The 20,672-nt window shown below is 44.1% G+C and overlaps 1 protein-coding gene across 1 annotated transcript in view; it reads right to left on the bottom strand.

Annotated features, from left to right (window-relative positions):
* The window catches only part of znf507 (zinc finger protein 507), a 94,159-nt gene extending 76,145 nt beyond the window's left edge, over window positions 1–18,014 (bottom strand). The window contains exon 1 of the mRNA XM_070898083.1: window positions 17,951–18,014. The gene's annotated coding sequence lies outside the window, so the exon portion shown is untranslated. The remainder of the gene's footprint in view (window positions 1–17,950) is intronic.
* Between the last annotated feature and the right edge of the window lie 2,658 nt (window positions 18,015–20,672).

Here is a 20,672-nt window from a genome sequence, read left to right as displayed (position 1 = left end):
AGTCGAGGACCCAGCTTCCATCTCCATCTCGCTCCAGTAGCTGGAAATGTCAATGTCCAGGTGAAATTTCCAACTGCCATAGAAATACTATCTATGCATAACTTGTTGTAGACATCTCAATCTTTCACCAATTATTTGGGTAACTAGCAATATTTTTCAGGATTGTTCTCTTAACCGTCTCTGCTCTAAAGGAGAAGTCCAGCTTCTCCAGTCTCTCCACATAGCTGAAATCCTTCATCCCTGGTATCATTCCAATAAATCTCTTCTGCACCCTCTTGAAGGCCTTGACATCTTCCTAAAGTGTGGTGCCCAGAACTGAACACAATGCTCCAGTGGATGCCTAACCAGTGTTTTATAAAGGTTTAGCATAACTTCCTTGCTTTTGTACTCTATTCCTCTATTAATAAACTCAAGGATCCCATATGCTTTTTTAAAAAACAGCCTTCGCGACCTGTCCTGCTACCTTCAAAGACTTGTGTACATACACCCCCAGGTCTCTTTGTTCCTGCACCGCCTCTAAAATGGTACCAGTTAGTTCATATTGCCTCTCCTCAGTCTTCCTCCCAAAATGTATCACTTTACAGTTCACTGCGTTAAATTTCATCTGCCATGTGTCTGCCCATTTCACCTGTCTGTCTATGTCATCCTGAAGTCTGTTACTATACGTCTCATCGTTTATGTGTTGAAGAGGAATGTGAGCCCATTAAAGATGGATACAGGCGAGACTGTAATGGATAATAAGGAAATGGTAGACTACTTTGTATTAGTTTTCACTGGAGAAAGAGGACAAAATACCAGCAGTACAAGGGAACCTAAAAATAAGTTACGGGGAGGAACTTAGTAGATTAAGTAAAAAAAAGGTAATGGAGAAAGTAATGAGACTTAAGAGAAACACATCGCCAGGACCTGATGAGTTTTACCCAGGGTATTAAAATAAATAGATCAGGAAATTGCAGATACAATTTCATAATTTTTCAAATTTCTCTAGATTCAGGAATTGCAAATATCACTCCAATATTTAAGGGAAGGAAGTTCGAAACTAGATCATTACAGACCTGTCAATTTAGCATCAATTGTGGGAAATTACTGAAATCTATCAGAGGCAGAGTGACTGAGCACATGGAGAAATATTAGCTGGTCATGTCATGTCCGATAAATCTAGTTGAATTTTTGAGGAGATTACCAGTATGGTGGCTTGAGATGTGTCTATGGAAGTTGTTTATATGGACTTCCATAAGTTTCCACACAAGAGATTATTAGTAAAAAAAAGTGCACACAGAAGCTGAGGTAAACTTGTGACATGCGTGGTAATTGGTTGGCAGGTAGGAGACAGAATAGGGATAAAGGATAATTCTCTGTTTGGTGGGATGTGACAAATGGCATTCCTCAGGCATCTATACTGGGGCCTCAGCTTTCCACCATATATATATACAATGACTTAGATAAAGGAATAGCGAGTTGTATATCCAAGTTTGCAGATGAAACTAAGTTAAGAGGCACAGTAAGTTGCATGGATGGGAGCAGGAAGTTGCAAAGGGACTAAGTGAGTGCACAAAACTATCGCAGATACTAGTGCCACCAGTGCCACATGCTAGTCAGAGTAGGAATCGCAGGATAGCTCAGATGAATACGTGGCTTGAGCAGTGGTGCAGCAGGGAGGGATTCAAATTCCTGGGGCATTGGAACCGGTTCTGGGGGAGGTGGGACCAGTACAAACCGGACGGTCTGCACCTAGGCAGGACCGGAACCAATGTCCTAGGGGGAGTGTTTGCTAGTGCTGTTGGGGAGGAGTTAAACTTATGTGGCAGGGGGATGGGAACCAATGCAGGGAGACAGAGGGAAACAAAAAGGAGACAAAAGCAAAAGACAGAAAGGAGATGAGTAAAAGTGGAGGGCAGAGAAACCCAAGGCAAAAAACAAAAAGGGCCACTGAATGTAAAGGGGCTGCAGGAGGGGTCAAAACTAAAAATCATGGATTAAAAACTAGTATTAAAATACTCTACCTAAACGCACGCAGCATTCGAAATAAAGTAAATGAGTTGACGGCACAAATCATTACAAATGGGTATGATTTGGTGGCCATTACAGAAACGTGGTTGCAGGGTGGCCAAGACTGGGAATTAAACATACAGGGGTATCTGACGATTTGGAAAGATACACAAGAAGGGAAAGGAGGTGGGGTAGCTCTGTTAATAAAGGATGATATCAGGGCAGTTGTGAGAGACGATATTGGCTCTAATGAACAAAATGTTGAATCATTGTGGGTGGAGATTAGAGATAGTAAGGGGAAAAAGTCACTGGTGGGCGTAGTTTATAGGCCCCCAAATAATAACTTCACGGTGGGGCGGGCAATAATCAAGGAAATAATGGAGGCATGTGAAAAAGGAACGGCAGTGATCATGGGGGATTTTAACCTACATATCGATTGGTCAAATCAAATCGCACGGGGTAGCCTGGAGGAGAAATTCATAGAATGCATACGGGATTGTTTCTTAGAACAGTATGTTACAGAACCTACAAGGGAGCAAGCTATCTTAGATCTGGTCCTCTGTAATGAGACAGGAATAATAAACGATCTCCTAGTAAAAGATCATCTTGGAATGAGTGATCACAGTATGGTTGAATTTGTAATACAGATTGAGGGTGAGGAAGTAGTGTCTCAAACGAGCATACTATGCTTAAAGAAAGGGGACTACAGTGGGATGAGGGCAGAGTTGGCTAAAGTAGACTGGGAACACAGACTAAACGGTGGCACAATTGAGGAACAGTGGAGGACTTTGAAGGAGCTCTTTCAGAGTGTTCAACAAAAATATATTCCAATGAAAAAGGGTGGTAAGAGAAGGGATAACCAGCCGTGGATAACCAGGGAAATTGAGAGTATCAAATTAAAAACCAATGCGTATAAGGTGGCCAAGGTTAGTGGGAAAATAGAAGATTGGGAAAATTTTAAACGACAGCAAAGAATGACGAAAGAAAGCAATAAAGAAAGGAAAGACACATTTCGAAGGTAAACTTGCGCAAAACATAAAAACAGATAGTAAAAGCTTTTATAGATATATAAAATGGAAAAGAGTGGCTAAAGTAAATGTCGGTCCCTTAGAAGATGAGAAGGGGGATTTAATAATGGGAAATGTGGAAATGGTTGAGACCTTAAACAATTATTTTGCTTTGGTCTTCACAGTGGAAGACACAGAAACCATGCCAGAAATTGCTGGTCACAGGAATGTGGGAAGGGAGGACCTGGAGACAATCACTATCAATAGTGGGGTAGTGCTGGACAGGCTAATGGGACTCAAGGTAGACAAGTCCCCTGGTCCTGATGAAATGCATCCCAGGGTAGTAAAAGAGATGGCAGAAGTTACAGCAGATGCATTCGTTATAATCTACCAAAATTCTCTGGACTCTGGGGAGGTACCAGCGGATTGGAAAGCAGCTAATGTAACGCCTCTGTTTAAAAAAGGGGCAGACAAAAGGCAGGTTAGTTTAACATCTGTAGTGGGGAAAATGCTTGAAACTATCATCAAGGAAGAAATAGCGGGACATCTGGATAGGAATAGTGCAATCAAGCAGACGCAACATGGATTCATGAAGGGGAAATCATGTTTAACTAATTTACTGGAATTCTTTGAGGATATAACGAGCATGGTGGATAGAGGTGTACCGATGGATGTGGTGTATTTAGATTTCCAAAAAGCATTCGATAAGGTGCCACACAAAAGGTTACTGCAGAAGATAAAGGTACGCGGGGTCAGTGGAAATATATTAGCATGGATAGAGAATTGGCTGGCTAACAGAAAGCAGAGAGTCGGGATAAATGGGTCCTTTTCGGGTTGGAAATCGGTGGTTAGTGGTGTGCCACAGGGATCGGTGCTGGGACCACAACTGTTTATAATATACATAGATGACCTAGAAGAGGGGACAGAGTGTAGTGTAACAAAATTTTCAGATGACACAAAGATTAGTGGGAAAGCGGGTTGTGTAGAGGACAGAGAGAGGCTGCAAAGAGATTTAGATAGGTTAAGCGACTGGGCTAAGGTTTGGCAGATGGAATACAATGTCGGAAAGTGTGAGGTCATCCACCTTGGGGAAAAAAAACAGTAAAAGGGAATACTATTTGAATGGGGAGAAATTACAACATGCTGCGGTGCAGAGGGACCTGGGGGTCCTTGTGCATGAATCCCAAAAAGTTAGTTTGCAGGTACAGCAGGTAATCAGGAAGGCGAATGGAATGTTGGCCTTCATTGCGAGAGGGATGGAGTACAAAAGCAGGGAGGTCCTTCTGCAACTGTATAGGGTATTGGTGAGGCCGCACCTGGAGTACTGCGTGCAGTTTTGGTCGCCTTACTTAAGGAAGGATATACTGGCTTTGGAGGGGGTACAGAGACGATTCACTAGGTTGATTCCGGAGATGAGGGGGTTACCTTATGATGATAGATTGAGTAGACTGGGTATTTACTCGTTGGAGTTCAAAAGGATGAGGGGTGATCTTATAGAAACATTTAAAATAATGAAAGGGATAGACAAGATAGAGGCAGAGAGGTTGTTTCCACTGGTCGAGGAGACTAGAACTAGGGGGCACAGTCTCAAAATACGGGGGAGCCAATTCAAAACCGAGTTGAGAAGGAATTTCTTCTCCCAGAGGGTTGTGAATCTGTGGAATTCTCTGCCCAAGGAAGCAGTTGAGGCTAGCTCATTTGAATGTATTCAAGTCACAGATAGATAGATTTTTAACTAATAAGGGAATTAAGGGTTACGGGGAGCGGGCGGGTAAGTGGAGCCGAGTCCATGGCCAGATCAGCCATGATCTTGTTGAATGGCGGAGCAGGCTCGAGGGGCTAGATGACCTACACCTGTTCCTAATTCTTATGTTCTTATGTTATGTATGGAGTTCAATGTGAGGAATTATGAGGTCATCCACTTTGAATCGGAAAAAGACGAATCAGAATATTTTCTTAATAGTGAGATATTAAGAGCTGTGGAAGGAGCAAAGGGATTTCGGTGTCTATATACACAAATTAAAAGCTAGTACACAGGTGCAAAAGGTAATCAAAAGCCTAACGGAATGTGGCCTTTATCTCAAGGAAAGCAAAAGTGAGGAAGTGATGCTTCAGTTGTAGAGAGTCTTGATCAGACCACATCTGGAGTACTATGTTCAGGTTTGGGCAACAAATCTCAGGAACAATACATTGGCTTTGGGAAGGATGCAGTGCAGATTCATGAGATTGATGCAAGGGCTTAAAGGGTTAAATTATTAGAAGTTGCATTAACTTGGTTTGTATTCCCTCGAGTTTCGAATGTTGAGGGGTGATTGAATCAGTGTTTAAAATGATAAAGGGATTCAATAGGATAGGTACAGAGAAATTATTTCCTCTGGTGGAGAATCCAGAGCAAGAGAACCGAGGGCTCAATTTTCCCCAGAGATTTGCGCTGTTTTTTTGGCGCAGGCCGGTTTTTTTGGCCCAAGTTAAAAAACCCAAGTTTCCCTGATCAGTTTGCAACAGCGTAACTCAATTAGTTACGATTTTTTTAGGCAAGTTCTTTTTCAGCCAAAGGGGGCGTAACCTGCCACCCGTGCCAATTCTGGCCAGTTAGGCCAGCTGAGAGTTACTCCAGCTCTTCTTAAGCCAGCGTATGTGGTCTCTGTAGAAAAACCTTGTGGAGAGTTAAGGAAATCGGCACAAGTAAGTGCAGCAGATGCCTGGACAGCAGCAGCAGGAGAGGTAAGAGAGAGGGGGAAGAAGCCTTTCAAGTAGTTAGGTGCGGGGACTAGAAGGGAGGAGGCCATTCGGCCTGGGATAGGGATGAGGGAGCGGACTGGGAGATCACTTGGCCAGGGCTTGGAAGCTGACCGGCAGGCCACTCGGCCTGGGATAGGGGTGGGGGAGCGGACTGGCAAGCCACTCGGCTTGGGATAGGGGCAGGGGAGCAGACCGACAAGCCACTCGGCTTGGGATAGGGGCGGGGGAGCAGACCGGCAAGCCACTCGGCCTGGGATAGGGGCGGTGGAGCGGACCGGCAAGCCACTCGGCCTGGGATAGGGGTGGGGGAGCGGGAGGCCGTTCGGCCTGGGCTCGGGGTGGGGGAGCAGACCGGCATCAGGAGGAGGGGCGAGGGAAACTTTAATAATTTAGTGGAGGTAAATTGCTGCAATATATTTTAAGGTGCTTGTGCAGGTTGTGAGCTGGCTGTATGTTTCACTTTCGAGCCTCAGCCCGCTTTGTGTCCCTGGTTACCTTGGCAACCCGATCTTTTTGGCACAGATCAAGGCTCCACCTCCAAAACTAAAGGACATGTTAAGCTGCGCAAAAATGAAGAAACCAAACGGGGAAACTTAGACATTTTTTTTGGCATACTTGGCCCCCAAAAAATGGGCGTAACTCTTCAAGTACGCCAAAAAAAAGCTTTGAGGAAAATTGAGCCCATAATTTTAGAATTATAGCTAAACCATTTGGGAGTGAAATCAGAAAGCACTTTTTCCACACAAAGGGTAGTGTAAATCTGAAACTTGTTCTCCTAAAAGTATGTGGATACTGGATTAATTGAAATTGGTAGATTTGTGTTCGATAAGAGTATCAAGGAATATGGAACAAAGGTCTTTAAATGGTGCCGAGGTTCAGATCAGCTATGATCTAACTGAATGGCAGAATTGGCTCAAGGGGTTGAATGACTTACTCCTTCCTATTCCTATGATGCAGAGAGTGAAAGAGCAAAAGGCAGACATTGAAACAGAGAGGTTCAATTTTTATCCTATCCATGTGGAGCAACAATTTCCAGAACAAATTGTGATCCAGGCAGAAAATGTACAAATAAGTGACAAAGCCAAACGATTTAATTTTTCTTTTCTTTAAAAAATATTGTTTAGCCATTAAATAAAAGTTCTATGTTAATGATGGAGTTAAGGATGAGTTTTTTTTCCCATGTTGCTAAGGGATCTAATCCTTTCCCCAGGGCCAAAGGGCGATGCGATTTTCTGCTTGACTGCAGACATTGCGGCCAGAGGTAAGCAGCATGTCAGGCCAAACTATTACAAATAGTCAGGTGCTGGTCGGAGGCTGAACAGTGCAAAAAACATTTTTGTCCGTAGCACACCAATTAAAGTGTCAATGAGAACCACAAATCCAATGTAGGAAATGACTGGGGTGGGGGTTATTCTTTTATTAGGTTAATAGCTGAGGAAAAAAAGTTGAAGAGGAAGCAACAATTCAAGTAATTACACCTTAAACAAATACTAAAATCCATTGAGAGAAAGAGCAAAAATATTTTAGAATAGGATTTCAGACCTATGCCACCAGAGAGGGGCAGACCTTATTGTAATATGTTAAAAATGTTACTATTGAGCTAAACTTAACTCTCGCAGGGTTAAATCCACAGGATACCAGCACTGTCAGGTGTTAATTAGTTATCAAACAGGGTATCTGAACCAGCATGCTGGAGACAAGGCAACATAGTTTGATATCTAGTGATCGTTCAGGCTAACTGCTTCTGCATCAACTCTTTTCGCTTGAACTTGGCAGAGGCCATTGGAAAGTTAGGCTGGTGGATTCTTCTCTTTTTGGAGTGGGGGGGGAGGAGGAGGCGGGAGGAGGGGGGGGATGGGGAGGGGGAGGGGGGAGGAGGAGGGGGGAGGAGGGGGAGGGAAGCAGGGTAGTCAGTTTGCCTAAAAGCTGACACTGGAGACAGACAAAAAGAAACAGCTGTGAAAGCTGGAAGTAGTCAAGCAGCAAAGGGCTGCAAGAAGATTAGAAAATCAGATTTAAGTCAAAGAAGATGACCCACTGAACTGTGGTAGCGCAGTGCATTCATTCTTTTTCTATTACGTGAAGATATGTTGTTTTGAAAGAAATAAGTAAAGCCAATCAGAACCGTGTGCCCATTTGATGGGAAATAAAGCAGCTTAACAATTCGTATTGAGTCTCATCTCACCAAGTGTTTGTTCAGTCTGCCTTTGGAAAAATCTGGTCTTGATCACAGGAGGATACCGTCATTGTATCCCTGCATTATGCTATTGTCAGAAAAAAGAAAGACTTGCATTTATATAGTGCCTTTCACAACCCCATGATGCTGCAAAGTGCTTTACAGCCAATGAAGTCCTTTTGAAGCGCAGTCACTGTTGTAATGTGAGAAAGACAGCAGTCAAATTGTGCACAGCAAGTTCCCACAAACAGCAATTAAATAAATGACCAAATCTTTATTAGGTGTTGGTTGAGGGATAAATTTTAGTCAGAACACTGAAAGAACTCTCGTGTTCTTCTTCAAATAGTGCCATGGGATCTTTTATGTCCATTTGAGGGACATACAGGGCCTCAGTTTAACCTCTGACAGTGCAGCATTCCCTTAGTACTGAATGGCTCAGCGTTCTGCTGTATGCCTTGCCAACCAGGCCTTCAGTCACCCATTTGCCTGGCTGCACTAGGCCTGTTTGGCTGCCTGCCCTAGTGCTCCTCCCAGTAGGACCATGTCCATCATGTTTCTAGCTGCCTAACTGTACACGGCTCCATTCGTATATTTAAATTAAGGGCAGTTCTACTCATCCCATTTCTTTACGCTAATTATACTGAAAATGACCGTGGAAGTTTATTTTATTTTAATATAATTTTATGCATTCAAACTTTTGTATTTTAACTAAGTTTAGGATGTACAATTAACTTTAACCATTATAATTATGGACATTTTTATATTTTAATAGTCACTGTTTAAATATTGTTTGAAATATTTCAAAAGATCTAGAAATTATTGCTGCAGGTATCAGCAGGCACACGTTTTGTATATTTGTCTGTTATACAAAACCCATATTAAAATATTGGTATGGAGACATCATATAAATAACTAAATAAATAAGAATTGAAGGTAGTGCAGTTGATAGTGTATATTAACTTTACAAGGTGTTGAAGAAGTGCCATAATAGACTGGTTAGCAAAATTGATGCCCGTGAGATTAAAGGGGCAGTAGTAGCAAGGATATGAAATTGGCTAGGAGAGAGAAAGCAGAGAGTAGTGGTGAACAGTTGTTTTTCAGAATGGAGAGAAATGTACAGTGATTTTCCCGAGGGAATACACAGCTCTTTGCTATTAGGGCCACTGCTCTTTTTGATATATATTAATGACCTGGACTTGGATATAGGAGACAAAATTTCAAAGTTTGCAGATGGTACAAAACTTTGAAATGTAGTAACCAGCAAGGAGGATAATAGCAGACTTCAAGAGAACATAGACAGACAGGTGAAATGGGCAGATACATGGCATCTCAAATCTGATGCAGAGAAGTGTGAAGTGATGCATTTTGGAAGGAAGAATGAGAGGCAATATAAACTAAAGCGGGTGCAGGAACAAAGAGGGGGGATGTTCACATATACAAATCTTTGAAGGTGGCAGGACAAGTTGATAAGGCTGTTAAAGTATACAGGATCCTTGGCTTTATAAATAGAGACATTACATAGAATTTACAGCATAGAAAACAGTCTATTCAGCCCAACAGGTCTATGTCGGTGTTTAAGCCCCACACACGCCTCTTCCCACCGCAAGTCATTTCACCCGATCAACAGATCCCTCTATTCCTTTCTCCCTCATGTACTTATCTAGCTTCCCCTTAAATCCACCCTTGCAGGCAGATTACAAAAGCAAGAAAGTTATGCTAAGCCTTTATAAATCACTGGTGAGGCCTCAGCTGGAGTATTGTGTCCAATTCTAGGCACCACACTTTAAGAAGGATGTCAAGGTCTTAGAAAGGGTGGAGAGGAGATTTAATAGAATGGTACCAGAGATGAGACTTCAGTTATGTGGAGAGACCAGAGAAGCTGGGGTTGTTCTCTTTAGAGCAGAGAATGTTATGTGGAGATTATTTAATAGGTGTTCAAAATTATGAAGGGCTCTGATAGAGTAAATAAGGAGAAACTCTTGCCAGTGGCAGCAGAGTCAATAAGAAATAGGAGCAGGAGTAGACCACCTGGCGCCTCGAACCTGCTCCACCATTTATTATGGCGGATCTGATCATAGACTCGGCTCCACTTCCCTGCCCCATCCCCATAACCCTTTGTTCTCTTATCACTCAAATACCTGACTATCTCTGCCTTAAATATATTCAATGACCCAGCCTCCACAGCTCTATGGGGCAGAGAATTCCATAGATTTTCTTCCTCATCTCAATTTTAAAAAAGTGCCCCCTTATTCTGAGACGATGGGCCCAAATTTCTCCAGGAGTTGCTCCGTTTTTTTTTGGAACAACTTGATTTTTCTGGAGTATCTTTTTAGTTGCAATTCTGGCCATTTAATTTGTGCCAGGGTAAGTGAGTTAGGTGGGGTTTTTTTAGGTTTTTTTCCCCCCCAAACGTGGGCGTTCCCAGCCACTTACGCCTGTTTTGGCCATTTGCCGAGTTTGGCCAGCAAATAGTTGCTCCAAACTAACTCAGGCCAGCGTATGTTGCCACTTCTGTCCGCACAGAAAAACCTTACCTAGAGTTAAGGAATCAGCGCAAGTAACTACATTTAAAGCACCACCAAGTACCAAACAAAGCACAAAAATAAGCATTCAATAAAAAATAAAGAACTGAAGTAAATAATTAAATCAACAAATAAAGAATTGAAGTAAATCCTACCTTCAACTAAACTCGGCAGCGGCTAACCGTGCGGGAGTCCCCTCGGCCTGGGATAGATGCAGGAGAACGCGGCATCTGAACTGGGGGGGGGCAGGGGGAAAGAGTAGGAGATAGGAAGAAGGCTCAACATGGCACAGGCTGGAGGGGGGGGGGGGGGGGCTGGCGATGGTGAACATGGCATCTCAAATGGGGGGGGGGGGGGGGGAAAAGAGAGAAGAGAGGGGAAAAAAAAAAAAGAGATCCACAGCGGGCCCGCCCCGGCCAGTGCAGTGCAGGAGTCCCTTCGGCCAGGGCTAGGTGCGGGACAACGCACCGGCAAGCCCCTCGGACAGGGCTAGGTGCAGGAGGGAGGCTAGGCTGATGGCATCTGAACAGAAGGAGGGAGAAGGCTCAACGCGACAGGCTGGGGGGTGAACGCAGCATCTGGGGGGGGCCGATTGCGCATGCGCAACCGCTCCAATGCGCAACACTGCCAACCCTCGGCCCGCCCCTCCCCGATGGCTCTGTTTACCCAGCACAGCCCTAGCTCCGCCCCCCCTCTCATTCTGCTGTGCCACGCTGCGGCTGAAGAAGACCCGAGGATCGTCCAGAATTGTAAGTGAACTTTTCGGCGCACTTTTTCTTCCAGAAAGTCAGTGCACCTCATGGAGGTGTGCCATTTTTGCTGGGGGGACGGGACGGACTTGAGCCCAAAGTCCCCGAGTTTTAGTTTCCCCTATGAGTGGACATATCCTCTCTGCATCCACCTTGTCGAGCCCTCTGATTATCTTATATGTTTCGATAAGATCACCTCTCAGTCTTCTGAACTCCAATATGTATAGGCCCAACCTACCTTCATATGTCAACCCCCTCATCTCCAGAATCAACCTAGATAACCAGAGGACACTGATGTAAGGTAACTGGCAAAAGAACTAGGTGTAGATGAGAAAAATGTTTTTAATGCAATGAGTTGTAATGATCTGGAATTGTGCATTGCACCTGAAAGGATTGCACAATCCGATTCAATAGTAACTTTCAAAAGGGAATTGGATACATGCTTGAAAAGGAAAAAATTGCTGTGCTGTGGGGAAAGAGCAAGGGAGTGGGAAGAATTTGATAGGTCTTTCAAAGAGCCAACATAGGCATGATGGGTTGAATGGCCTCTTTCTATGCTGTATGATTCTATACAAAGTTGGACAATGGAAGAGAGATGTTGATGGTGGTTGGTAGCAAAACATGTCAAAGCCTGCAAAAAATGAGGATAAGGGATAACGCCTCCTATATTATGATATTATTAAATATTGGGAAGACCGAAGCCATTATCTTTGGTCCCTGCCACAAACTGCGTTCCCTAACCACTGATTCCATCACTGTCCCTAGCATTAATCGGAGGGTGACCAAGACTGTTCGCAACCTAGATGTTATATTTGACCCTGAAAGGAGTTTCCAGCCACATATCCGCAGCATAACTAAAACTGCCTTTTTCCACTTCCGTAATATTGCCCACCTCCGCACCTACCTTAGCTCTTCTACTGCTGAAACCCTCATTCATGCCTTTGTTAGCTCTAGACTTGACTACTCCAACTCACTCCTGGCCAGCCTCCCATTCTACAGTACGTAAACTTGAAGTAATCCAAAACTCAGCAACCCGTGTACGAACTTGCACCGTCATGATCACCCATCTCCCCTATGCTTTCTGACCTACATTGGCTCCCGGTTAAACAACGCCTCGATTTCAAAATTCTCATCCTTGTTTACAAATCATGGCCTTGCCCCATCCTATCTCTAATCTTTTTCAGCCTCACAACCCCACAAGATGTCTATGCTCCTCAAATTCTGTCCTCTTGAACATCCCTCATTATAACTGCTCAACCATCAGTGGCTGTGCCTTCAGCTGTTTAGGAACGCCCTCCCTAAACTTCTCCGCCTCTCTACTTCTCTTTCCTCCTTTAAGACACTCCTTAAAACCTACCTCTTTAAACAAGCATTTGGTCATCTGTCTTAATTTCTTCTTTTGTGGCTCAGTGTCAAATATATCTATTTTGTCTTGTGAAGCACCTTGGGACGTTTTACTATGTTAAAGGCACTATATAAATAAAAGTTTTATTATATGCTGTAAGATTCCAATGATTCTAAGTGTTTGTTCATTAATATCTGTAACAGTAATTTCTGACCTTAAATGTTAAACATTTGATCATTTTAGGTTTTGATAATTTACTTGGAATTATTAGTGTGCTGGTCAGTGTGAAAAATGAATGAAATATGAATTATTTCTAGCCAAATCAATTAACAGCCACTAAACAGAATTTGTACTGCTGCGTTGAAAATGTGTGCGCAGAACATCCAAATGATACCAGGCTCTAGTTCCCAACACATCTCATTCTGTACAGCACGTTTAATAGAAACCAGTTGATAACTCATAGTTAATGAACTTTTGTACATGGTATTTTGCAATATCAAAAAGACATTACTCACAAGTTTTTTGATTTAAAGTTCATCCTCATGTCTAAGAGTATGAATTAAACAAGCTCCATTTTACATAGCATTTAGATTTAATCGGCTAATACCCATTAACATATTCATCATACTTCAGTCATATCTGACTGAAAATAAATTGTTCATGCTACAGTTACTAGGATTTCTGTTCATTTTTGAAATCCAAAATATGCATTTGTCTTCTCTTTTGTATGCATAGTGTTTTCTTCTATAAATATGTGGAGAGAAAAAGATTAGTAAAGACAAACGTAGGTCCCTTGCAGTCGGATTCAGGTGAATTTATAATGGGGAACAAAGAAATGGCAGACCAATTGAACCAATACTTCGATTCTGTCTTCACGAAGGGAGATACAAATAACCTTCTGAAGGTACTAGGGGATAGTGGATCTAGTGAGAAGGAGGAACTGAAGGATATCCTTATTAGGCGGGAAATTGTGTTAGGGAAATTGATGGGATTGAAGTCCGATAAATCCCCGGGGCCCGATAGTCTGCATCTCAGAGTACTCAAGGAAGTGGCGCTAGAAATAGTGGATGCATTGGTGATCATTTTCCAACAGTCTATCGACTCTGGATCAGTTCCTATGGACTGGAGGATAGCTAATGTAACACCACTTTTTTAAAAAAGGGAGAGAAAACAGGTAATTATAGACCGGTTAGCCTGACATCAGTAGTGGGGAAAATGTTGGAATCAATCATTGAGGATGAAATAGCGGCGCATTTGGAAAGCAGTGACAGAATCGGACCAAGTCAGTATGGATTTATGAAAGGGAAATCATGCTTGACGAATCTTCTGGAATTTTTTGAGGATGTAACTAGCAGAGTGGACAAGGGAGAACCAGTGGATGTGGTGTATTTGGACTTTCAAAAGGCTTTTGACAAGGTCCCGCACAAGAGATTGGTATGCAAAATCAAAGCACATGGTATTGGGGGTAATATACTGACGTGGATAGGGAACTAGTTGGCAGACAGGAAGCAGAGAGTGGGGATAAACGGGTCCTTTTTAGAATAGCAGGCAATGACTAGTGGAATGCCACAGGGCTCAGTGCTGGGATCGCAGCTCTTTACAATGTACATTAACGATTTAGATGAAGGAATAGAGTGTAATATCTCCAAGTTTGCGGATGACACTAAACTGGGTGGCGGTGTGAGCTGTGAGGAGGACGCTAAGAGGCTACAGGGTGACTTGGACAGGTTAGGTGAGTGGGCAAATACATGGCAGTTGCAGTATAATGTAGATAAATGTGAGGTCATCCATTTTGGGGGCAAAAACACGAAGGCAGATTATTATCTGAATGGCGGCAGACTAGGAAAAGGGGAGGTGCAACAAGACCTGGGTGTCATGGTTCATCAGTCACTGAAAGTGGGCACGCAGGTACAGCAGGCGGTAAAGAAGGCAAATGGTATGTTGGCCTTCATAGCTCGGGGATTTGAATATAGAAGCAGGGAGGTCTTAATGCAGCTGTACAGGGCCTTCGAGAGGCCTCACCTGGAATATTGTGTTCAGTTTTGGTCTCCTAGTCTGAGGAAGGACGTTCTTGCTATTGAGGGAGTGCAGCGAAGGTTCACCAGACTGATTCCAGGGATGGCTGGGCTGTCATATGAGGAGAGGCTGGATCAACTGAGCCTTTATTCACGGGAGTTTAGAAGGATGAGAGGGTATCTCATAGAAACGAATAAGATTCTGACGGGACTGGACAGGATAGAATGTTCCCGATGTTGGGGAAGTCCAGAACCAGGGGACATAGTCTTAGGATAAGGGGTAGGCCATTTAGGACTGAGATGAGGAGAGTTATTAACCTGTGGAATTCCCTGCCGCAGAGAGTTGTTGATGCCAGTTCACTGGATATATTCAAGAGGGAGTTAGATATGGCCCTTATGGTTAAGGGAATCAAGGGGTATGGAGAGAAAGCAGGAAAGGGGTACTGAAGGAATGATCAGCCATGATTTTATTTAATGGCAGTGCAGGCTCGAAGGGCCTGCACCTATTTTCTATGTTTCTATCAGCTGTGTATAATCTAAATATTATATTGACTCATTAATAAGGTTAAAGAATCTACAGGTGGACAACTCCAGACCAGAGAAGGTCTAAACTACATTCTGAATCTGGAGAAAAGATGATGTAATGGGGAAAAAGGCTTCAGTTTAAGTAATAATGGCATAAGCAAAGCTTTGCTTCCAAAATTCCATAGCTGAAACTATCGAAGGAAACTACATTTGCATTGCAATTTATTACCCCCAAAAGATAAAATGCATTTCATATATTTCATTCCTAATTTTCCAAACATTAGGTTGTCTGAGCTACTGCTTCCAAGAGAATCTTTAACTGAGTGTACAGGAAGCAACACCTACATGAAAAAAAGTCACTTAATAAAAATGATGAGAAACATTTTGAAATACTTTTTTCTCTCATTCCTCCACCCACCCCACCATCCCCTCCCCTCCCCTCAATTTTTGTAGTGGTTAAATGTGTTGTGCTACTGGGATATTCGCATCAGAAAGGCTTAAAATGCAATCACTGCTCTGTGCTGAAATAGACTTTTATAGCAATCTGTAAAAATACTCAAGTGGAAAGGTACTTATATTATCAGATAGAACAGAGACCGTGTGAGATCCCACCTATGGCAATACCCTGTTTCCAAAGCTCAGCTTAAGAGTCAGATAGAACACAATTGTAGAGAACAGTCTGATTCTGCCTGAGGCAGTGGCCAGGGAGGAGTATGGAATCGGAGGCGAGGGTACAGAGTTTGTGGTGGAGACTGAAGACTATGGATTCGGACTTTTCAATGTTTAACTGGAGGAAGCTGTGGTTCATTCAGGATTGTACGTCGAACAAGCAGGCTGACAACCAAGAGGCAGTGGAGGGGTTGAGATGTAAAGAAGTAGAGCCGAGTGTTGTCAGCGTACATGTGGAACCTTTGGATGATGCTGCTGAAGGGCAGCATGTAGATGAGGGGGAGGCCAAGGATAGATTCTAAGAGGACTTCAGGAGGTACCAGTCTGGGGCGGAAATAAAAACCATTGCTGGAGATGCTCTGGCTACGATTGGATAGGCAAGAGTTGAACCAAGCGAGGGCAGTCCTACTCAGCCAGACAATGGAGAAGAGGTGCTGGAGGAGGATGATGTGGTCAACCGTGTCAAAGGCAGTGGTTGAGAAGAATGAGGAGGAATAGTACATCATGGTTACAGTCACAGAGGATATAATTTGTCACTTTAATTAGAGCCATTTCAGTGATGTGGTGTGGCGGAAATCTCATTGAAGAGATTCAAACTTGGAGTTGCAGCAAAGATGTGCATGAATTTGGGAGGCAACATGTTAAAAGACTTGGGAGAAGAAAGGAAGGTTGGCGATGGGGTGGTAGTTTGTAGACAGAGGGATTGAGGATGGATTTTATGAGGGGGGGTAATGACAGCAGTTTTGAACAGAAAAGGGGACAATATTTAACATGAGGGAACCATTTACAAAGTCAGCTAGCATGGGGGCCAGGAAGGGAAATTGGATGGTCAGCAGCTTAGTGAGAATAGGGTTGAGAGAACAGGAGGTGAGTCTCACGGACAAGATGAACTCAGAGCGTAGGAGAGAAGCTAGAGAAATATGCGGTTCGTGGCTAGCGTGGGAGACCCTGAGGGAAGTTTGGTGGGCAAGGGAAAATGGGGCGGTTGCAGAGGCAGCTGAACGGATGGTCTCAATCTTAGTGATAAGTCCCTGAGTTCCTCACACTTCTTGTCGGAGTTGAGGGGACAGAGGTTTAAGGAGGGTGGGTAGATTAATACATTCTCTCGCACCAATCATTCCAATGTTTAAAAAGTGTCTAAGGCATTTCTACCACATTCTATTACAGATCCAAAAACAATCTTTTAAAAAAAAGAGCCATTAATATGCAGCCCAAAATGTACAAGCAATTACAAATACTCTCTGAATAACCTCAGCAGTTTATAAGTAGATATAAAGTTATCCAATAAGAGCAGTGGTCATAAAAGGAGCAGGCCAAGTCAAGAGTGAAACATAACCATATTGCACACCCACTATCCATGAACATCAACAAAAGAGAGCCACTGTTCCTATCAAAAAGCAAGGTCAACAATTTAAATTGCAAGCAGGTCCTAGGTGAATGGAATTTGAAACCTAGGTGAATGGGTTGTTTTATGTGCCGAGACTTTAACCCAACCGATCTCGTCACCTTTGAGACAGATATTCAGACATAAACACTTACAGAACCACCATTCTATTGAAATGCAATGTCAAATGATAAATTTCTCCAAAATAAATTAAACGGTGTAAAAGGCAGAGCAGATTGACCCAACATCGGAAATTTCGCATTTCAAAACCGGAATGGGATTCTTTTCCAAAGTAAATGCAGCTGTCACCAGTAAATTTACAGAAGTTTAGCAATCCCCAGATATTGATATGCACGTAATTCGGTTTACAAGACATACACTGAATGAAATGCATTTACTGACTGCCAGCAAGGCAGGATGCGCGACTAGAAAATTTGCATTAAAGCAACTTTCGGCGGAAAGTAAACTCCAATAGGAAAACAAAAAACAATAGGCAAATTGCAATCCAATACAATGACCCAATAACATTCGCTTCAGCTGATGGGAATTTTTTTTGTTGTATTCCACAATTTCTTTAACCTTAAACGGAGCTGTTGCTGCTCCGCAGCGGTGTGCAGCCTGTGGAATGCCGACCCTGTCACTCCACCCCCACCCATCACACACCGCACGTCAGTCACTCTCAACCACAGGCCGCGCTGGCAGGGGTCTCTGTGCCCTGTTGGGCGGGGAGGGTTATTCTCTCAGGGTATCCCATGTAATTTAAGGCCGGGCTACCTGTAGCACTTCCTGACACAGAAGATGAGCTTTTTTTTTTGGTGTTGTTTTACCTGATAATTCCAACTCCACGCTCGCGTCTCCCTCAACAAAATGCCACCACGTCCCACAGCCGCGCATGCACCAAGCGGCAGTCTCGCGATACCGCGTCCGCTGCGAGCCCTCCGCACACGTCACGGAGCGCGCGGCGGGGCGGGTGAGGTTGCCGTAGTAACGAACGTACCGGCAGCGAGAGTGGGTGGGGCCTACCATTTTTGTGTCTGGTCTCTGACCTCAGGTCAAGTGCAGCCTCAAGGATTCCAGGTATTCGACCCCTGAAGTCAATTGTACTTAACCTAAGATTTCTGGTTAAGTCAACCAGTTAGTTCAAGCGTTCTCTCCCAAAACGGCAACCTTCATTTTTCTCTTCACAGGTGCTGCCCCATCTACTGGGCATTTTCACCATTTCGGTTTTATTTCATTTATGTGTGTCATGTATTCAACTGTTATTGTAATCCATGTATAAGCTGACCTAAGTTGTACACCGTGAGAACACTGACCGCTAGGTGGTGAACTTGTGGGAGACACTCCTAACCTGGACTTTCAAGTATAAAAGGGGAAGCTCCACCCACCTTCATCACTTCAGTGCTGGCAAATAAAGGTTACTGGTCACAGAGTGACCTTCTCTCGAGTATGGGCCTCGTGTGGGCCTCGTGTGCATTTATACAGCTATAGTAAGGACATATTAATGTGAAACTTAACCCTGTTTAGATTAGTTCCCCAGTGACTTCAGATCCTATATGCCATGGTCAAGGCAATTCCCAGGAGTATCATCATCATAGGCATGTCCCTCGAAATCGAGGAAGACTTGATTCCACTCTAAAAGTAACTTTTCAGGTGACTGAACAGTCCAATACGGGAATTACAGTCTCTACAGGTGGGACAGTTGAAGGAAAGGGTGGGTGGGGAGCCTGGTTTGCCGCACGCTCCTTCCGCTGCCTGCGCTTGATTTCTGCATGCTCTCGGCGACGAGGCTTGAGTGGCTCAGCACCCTCCCGGACGCTCTTCCTCCACTTTGGATAGTCTTTGGCCAGGGATTCCCAGGTGTCAGTGGGGATGTTGCACTTTATCAAGGAGGCTTTAAGGGTGTCCTTGAAACGTTTCCTCTGCCCACCTGGAAATCGCTTGCCATGTAGGAGTTCCAAGTAGAGCGCTTGCTTTGGGAGTCTCGTGTCAGGCAGGCGGACAATGTGGCCTGCGCAACGGGCCCAGGTGTATAAATCTCCAGTGGTCTGTGTCAATATGATCCCCAAGCATCTGCGCAGATACAGAGCAAAATACATTTGGTGGAGCTCATCAGAGATCTGCTGAAACTACAGGACCAGATTAAAGCGAGCACCCTGCCTTCCTCTCCAGGATTGCTGCCTGACTTGCTGAGTGTTTCTGGCATTTTGTTCTTACTAAAAGAATTTACATTTATCTAATACTTCACATTGTCAAGATATCCCAAAGTGCTTCACAGCCACCAAACTACACTGCTTGTGGAGTGTGTGATATGTCCTTACTATACAGTATAAATGCACACGAGGCCCATACTTGAGAGAAGGTCACTCTGTGAGCAGTTACCTTTATTACCAAGACCTCAAGTGATGAAGATGAGTGGAGCTTCCCGTTTTATACCTGAAAGTCCAGGTTAGGAGTGTCTCCCACAAGTTCACCCCCTTGTGGTCAATGTTCTCAAGGTGTACAACTTAGGTCAGCTTATACATGGGTTACAATGATAGTTGAATACATGACATCACCTCCCCCCCAAAGTTTTATTGGGATCACAGGGTAAGTCTCTCTGGTGGTTTATGCTCCCTTGTAGAGCGCCTGAGTTGGGGCTCCGGTTGTTGGGTGCTGGCCTGAGTGTCTGAGGCCTGTCCGGACTACCCACAGTGACTGGGCTCTCCTCCACTTGGTTCTGGTGTTCGGTCACCTGTGGTGGAGTAAACTCTATGTCGTGTTCTTCCTCTGCTTCTTCTATGGGGTTGCTGAACCTCCTTTTAGTTTGATCCACGTGTTTGCGGCAGATTTGTCCATCGGTAAGTTTAACAGATTTGTCCATTGGTAAGGTAAGAAAACCCTATTCCCCTCTTTGGAACCACAGTGCCTGCAAGCTATTTGGGCCCTGCAGCGTAATTAAGGACAAAAACGGGGTCATTAACATCAATACATCGCGCCTTCGCATTCCTGTCATGGTAGTCACATTGTGACTGACGCCTGCTCTCAACAATTTCTTTCATAGTAGGATGTATACGGGATAACCTGGTTTTGAGCATCCTTTTCATTAGCAGCTCTGCGGGTGGCACCTGTGAGCAAGTGTGGTCGGGATCTATTGGCCAACAGGAGGCGTGAAAAGCGGCTTTGTCGGGAACCCCCTTGGATTCTGAGCATCCCGTGTTTGATTATCTGCACTGCTCGTTCCACCTGGCCGTTTGAGGCCGGCTTGAACGGTGCCGTTCTGACATGGTTGATTCCATTGCCTGCCATGAAGTCCTGGAATTCAGTGCTTGTGAAGCACGGGCCATTGTCGCTGACCAAGACATCCGGTAGACCACAGGCGGCGAACATTACCCGTAGACTTTCTACCGTGGCAGAGGATATGCTTGAATTTAAAATGGCACACTCAATCCATTTGGAGTAGGCGTCTACTACAACCAAAAAAAATTTTCCCATGAAAGGACCTGCGTAATCCACATGGATGCGTGACCATGGCTTGGCAGGCCAGGACCAGGGGCTAAGGGGGGCTTCCCT

The sequence above is a fragment of the Pristiophorus japonicus genome, chromosome 13 (assembly GCF_044704955.1).
Source record: "Pristiophorus japonicus isolate sPriJap1 chromosome 13, sPriJap1.hap1, whole genome shotgun sequence".
Lineage (NCBI taxonomy): Eukaryota > Metazoa > Chordata > Chondrichthyes > Pristiophoridae > Pristiophorus > Pristiophorus japonicus.
The sequence above is the reverse complement of the archived record's forward strand: the minus strand, read 5'-3'. Positions and strand labels throughout refer to the sequence as shown.